Here is a 5,883-nt window from a genome sequence, read left to right as displayed (position 1 = left end):
ATATATGTGTATATATACTGTAATGTTGTTATTTAACCTTTGTGAAGCTATTCGGCGGTAAATCACATTTTATTTTAGCTTCCTCGTAATTTTTAAAAGCCCCACTCAGTTACTTCATTCTAGTGCTCGTATGAACACTAAATGAAAATGAGGACTTACTGTATCGTGTGCATAGAAATATGAGAAAAGCTGCAGTAACGTGTGACAGCAAACGACAGAGACTGGTTCTGAGTCACAGCCGATGTGGACTGAGGATGACTGTGCATTGTGCTCTCTGCCTGACGATGTAATAACAACCAAACCTTTTCTGCAGCCAGAGCTGGATGTTTCAACCGTGTCATAATTTTCCATAATGGCCTTGTCTTCATCCTCATTTCCATTCAAAATATGCTCCCATTCCCTAATTTGAGGCCATAATCCTGCGGCTGTGGTTTTTCATTCCACACTCGGAAAGGTTGGTCCACGCCAGACCTTGCTCCACTAGTGATTGTGACATTTCTTCTCCTCCCTCGGGGGTTTGTTGAACGCCCCGCCTCTGTTCACCCTCTCATCCAAAATGCTCCAATTCCTCTGGAGCACTGTCTTCTGCTCGCAGAGAAAAAGGTCACATGCTCCATTATTTCAAAGTGAACTTTCGACCCAACATTTACAGAGGAGGCACAAAAAAAAAGAGAAAGAAATAGCGGTCGGTGTGAAGACGCAGCAGGTTTATGGCTGTATATTTCAGGGTGAAGGATAGACGGACAGGTGAGTGGAGGCGGCGTGTCAGGATTGGCATTACTTGACAGCATGGGCCGAAGTCTTTACACAGAGACAACTGATGACATGGCTGCGAGAGCTAAGTGGTCAAACATTGATCTGAGTGTCCTGGCCACGTGCACTGTACAAGCTGTTACAGTATATTGCAAGTGATTCCTGTGCCATAATAACAACGGTGCGTGGAGGATACAGCCGACCCCGTGGCTGTGATGGAAATGACTAACAGCGCCTTTCTGACTGTGATTCACTCTGTCAGTCAGTGCACTTACAGTTCTACCTCCATAGCTTCTCATTAGAGCTGTGAGCCGGGACAGTGATGAGATGCAAAGTGAAGTTTTTGCCATTTCAGCGTGTGTGCAAAGTGACAATGAGAGACGGCGTGTTTACTGATGCCGCCCTCCCACCAGCCAATTACTGATCATTAAAGGATTTCAGTGACACTTCTGTTACCGAGAGACAGCAATGAGGATGAATAGAGATGAAGAAAGAAGGGGGAATGATTAGAAGAGAAACATTTGACTATGAATACATTGTGAGGCTCACTTAATTGCTTCCTCAATCAATGCTCTTCCTGTGGTCAGATGTGGCTGTGGTTTTAAGCCTGGTTATTGACTCAGCTGCTCTTTATTTGTTGAACAAAACTAAGGACAAACATAAGTGAGAAACAAACCCTTTAATGAAATAGAAAAGAAAGTATCTACCTATTCATCTACCTACCTACATATCAGTATTAATTGGATAGTCTGCACTGCATACTGAACACATTTATTGTAAAAGGGTTCAAGAATCAACAGTAGTTCTTTCATCTTCGACTTAATTATCACCCAACAGCCACTTCATTAGGAACATCTGTTCAACGGCTTGTTCATGCAAATATCATCGCAATCACATGTGCATTTAGACATATAGACACAGTGAAGATGACCTGCTAGTACAAACAGAAGATCGGATAATGAAATGATGATCATGGCATTGTTGTGGGGTTTTACACGCATCTCCAGTGTTTATAGAGAAATGCTCCTTAAAGGACGAAATATTTATGGCGTTGGCTCGACTCTGCGCGGTTTAGTTTGTTTTCCGTTATTATAGTACCTCCTCAACGTGGGCGGAGTCATAGTGTCTATTAGAATCGTTCAGTACTCCCTGCATGACTCCATCTGACACTCGCTCGTGATCACAGCCTCTTACCAGTGCTATCGCTAAATACACCAGACTCCTCTGTGAAATGTTGAGATTTTAGACATTTCCTTGTTAAATGATGGCGATTAACACACATTTATTAGGATTTTTAAGGCTTTTTAACTGATCTACAGTTCGGCATTGTTCGGTATGACTCAATCAGTGGCCGGCAGTCTGACAACGTCACGTCAGAGCAGGTACTTCAAAAAGCACCAGGTACTATTGATGGTGGAGGTCAAAGGAGAATTACCAGACTGGTTTAGAAAGATAGAAAGACAGTAGTTAATCAAATAAACACTTGTTACAAGCACAAGGTATGCAGAAGAGCATCTCTGAACGCACAACATGTCAAACCTTGAACACACGAGCTCCAGCAGCAGCAGCCGGAGACAACACAGGTGTCAGGTGAGTGTACATTTCAGGTTTTCTGGGTGAAAAAACAAAAGAAAAGAAAACAATGCTTGTATAAATTCCTCGGGTTTTTGATGTGTTACACAAGCCACGATATCATTAATCATCCATTGTTTGCAGCAATGCTCCATCCTCTCCTCCTTCAGTGACTCTGGAGGTGCAGTGGAAACACAGATGTCCCTCACGTTGTTCTGGTTCAGCGTCCTGCAGACGGCGTGTGCGGGGGTAAATATTACTCTTCCCTGTAGCAGTCACGCTAATAATTCCTCCTCTTTTTGTTTGCTCATCAGACACATGCTGCCTGTGTGTTGTTTTCGCTCTCCTCTCCTCAATATTTCATGCCAATGGAAGTGCATCTATTCTTAGCGATCCCCGTGCCCCACCACCTCCTGTCAAAACATCATTTTCTATCATTCGACACCCCTCCACCTTATCAGCCCTCCCTCTGCCTCTTGGTCTTGCAAGTTGCGGCGATTGTGTGCATTAGGTCGATCTTGGTTAGAATAAATGAGCCTATTGTTACCCAAATAAATAAACAAGATAAACATAATAGTAGTCAGGCTCTTCATGAGAAGTTTATTCTCTCTCAACATGATGAATCCTTTTCACTGTCGACACATTTTGACATGTAGGAAGAATATTGTTGTGCATAATAAATTGAAGGATGGTTGAATTCTATTTCGCTGCCTCAACTTCATGGTCATGGTATTTTACATGCTGGCTCACCGTCACACATTCTTACTAGGATCCTTAAACTGAGCAGAGGCTTTATTAATGTTAACAGTAACACCGGTGCTTTTCCTGCTGTTAAAATCCCCTCCTTAATGCACTTTCAGGCATCATCGATGGGGGCATAAAATCCTCTGTCCTTCCTCTGTGCAACATTTTTTTTTAACCAATAGTTTATCTATAGTAAGTTAGATAAATTTGGTTGACATTTCCCAAAGTTACAATGTGTTTAATGTCAAATCTGCTCTCTTTTTTTTTTTATCATGCATCCTGCAGCTGAACAGGGAACTACTACACTGGGAAACACAGGTACATTATATAGCATTATATAATATATAACATCACGTTGGCCACTATAATATGCTGCAGTTGAATAGGCGTCACAGGCGGCACACCAGTGGTTTACAAATAAGCTCAAGAAATAAGAAAAATAAAATAAAAAAGTCCCGCTTCATTGTGGTTATTTTCTGCTTATTTTCCACACCGCCATACGATGACCACGCTTTGATTTATTAATAAGTATTTTGCCCTTAATCCATGGCGGTCCTCTCCTAAAATTATTGTGCAATTTCATTTCTATCTTTCCCTGTGAACTGATTGCCTTCACAGCGCATCTCCTTGCTCCGCCAACCCTCTGTCTTTCACGACCATTTACCAACACATCACTCCCCTCCCTGAAGGCTCAGCTCTCATCCGCACATCCATTTCCCCCCGCCCCGTTCTCCCTTTTCATCACTGCCAGAATCGGAGGAACATTGCTCTTGATTGCAAGGCAGATGCCATTATCTAGAGCTTATATCTTCACAATCACATTAGCCATTTGCACAGCTGGTTACTTACCGAAGCAAGGCAGGTTAAGCGCTGCACCTGAGGGGACAAAGTGATGGAGGCCCACCCGGGGATTACACCGGGTCGTTGTGCAGCACTGTGCCATTACCAAAAACACATTTGGCCTTTGTGACATTTAACGAACGCCTCCCAGTACACACCTCTGTGTTGGTCCGTTTATGCTAACACTAAGTCTTCTTTAACCTTCACTGCCTCTCCCTCGATTCCTGTAAATTTCTTCCTCCCTCCTCAATGTTTCTGTGCCCCGAGGCTTTCCATATGTCTTCCTTTCTTCTCTCTCGCAGCAACTTTTACTCTGCAACTTTTTTCTTTTTTCTTTTTTTTATCCGTACCTCCGTAACTCCAGCAGAGTGCAAAATCCACATTCCCACTAAATGAAAGGAGTACGGAAAGGAAGGATGACGGAGGTTGGCGAGGTGACTGAGCCGCTGCTGAGCTCAGGCAGCTGGCCAGCGACACATTTACACACACACACACACACACACTCAGAGATTTTTCTTTTTCTACAAGTTCACAATGATTCATTGCTCCTGTTGTTATTTTTGTCACCGTTCCTTTATATTCAGCGTCTGGCGTTTCATTAGATGAACTGCTGCATGAAAGGAAAGTCGTTGTTTACCAACACTGGACAGTAAACTCAATCAAGACAACCTCATGTGTGTGACTAACTTTGTGTCACCTTCATACTGTCATTAAATGAGTTCACGCGATGCTGATTGACCTGTGTTTTGTTCTCGGACCATTTTAGAATGAGACGCAGGGAAAAGAGGACACTTTGGACAATCGATCGCAGCGGTATCTGCCTGGTCTCGTCGCCAAGGTGACGGCCTACAGTATCTCCGTGTCAAAGTTTTAGAGACACCGAACCAGGCTTTCATAACACCTCGGCTGGATTATTGTAATTCTCTGTATGTGGACTTAGACCAGTCATCTGTTCAACAACTCCAGCTGGTCCAGAGGCCACGTCACACCTGTTTCGCGCTCCCTCCACTGGCTTCCAATTTGTTTTAGGATTGATTTTGAATTGTTAGTGTGGGTTTTTTTAAAGCTCTTAATGGTTTGGCACCATCTTACCTCTCTTCACACCCCATCCCGAGCTCTGAGGTCTAATAACAGGTCAGTTTTAGATTAAATGACTAAAACCCAACTAACTTTGGAACGATTTACCCATGGAAATTAAATCTTCCCTCACCAGTGGACATTTTAAATCACTTTTAAAGACCCACCTCTTCTTCTTGGCCTTCACTTCAGGGTGGGAATAGTCAACCCAGACCCTTTCTACCTTTTACCATTTTATTATTTTACTGTTTTACTTTTATGTTCTTGGTCAACCTTGGTTGTTTTTAAACGTGCTCTCGAAATAAAGTCGACTTGACTTGACGTGGTTTAATTAAGAAATAGACAGAGACCAGTGAAAACCATCACATTTTCTCCTGGAATATTACTCACACTGTGAATGAAGTCGGTTAGGAAATCAATATCAAGCCAACAAGGATACATGAAAGTGTTAAGGGTGATTGATTATAACAAGTTATCTGAATAATCAATATGCCCATTGCTGCTATCCATGAATTAATCACAACAAAACAAACAAACAAACAAAAAGGAGTCAGAGCCAAGGTAATGAGCCTCAGTTACTGTGACTTTAATGTGTACCGATGCCTGTAGAAAATCCAAACTGTGCAGCTGCAGAGGCTGCAGAGGCTGCGAGAGGCAGTATGCATGCATAAACAGCACATCACGTGGAGCAAAGTCAAAAGAACAAATATGTTCAATAACTTATGACACCGGGAAGCTTCTCTCAGTCACATGTTTAAAACACACACTCATAAATATGCATTTGCACCTCAGCTGCTTGAGACAGGTCCGGAGAACATATTAAATGTCACCGTCTATATTTTCATCTCTCTTTCACTGGCACTGTGTGGCTGGCAAGTGCAACAGGAAGCCAGAGAT

General features: G+C 42.7%; 1 long non-coding RNA gene across 1 annotated transcript; it reads left to right on the top strand.

Annotated features, from left to right (window-relative positions):
• Nucleotides 1-2,144: 2,144 nt before the first annotated feature.
• On the top strand, nucleotides 2,145-4,933 carry LOC122786913. Its single transcript, XR_006362501.1, has 3 exons — nucleotides 2,145-2,574; nucleotides 3,355-3,387; nucleotides 4,676-4,933. It is a non-coding gene; the product is annotated as an uncharacterized LOC122786913 (long non-coding RNA).
• Nucleotides 4,934-5,883: the final 950 nt, after the last annotated feature.

This window comes from Solea senegalensis, linkage group LG20, assembly GCF_019176455.1.
Source record: "Solea senegalensis isolate Sse05_10M linkage group LG20, IFAPA_SoseM_1, whole genome shotgun sequence".
In the NCBI taxonomy this organism is placed as follows: Eukaryota; Metazoa; Chordata; class Actinopteri; order Pleuronectiformes; family Soleidae; genus Solea; species Solea senegalensis.
The sequence above is the reverse complement of the archived record's forward strand: the minus strand, read 5'-3'. Positions and strand labels throughout refer to the sequence as shown.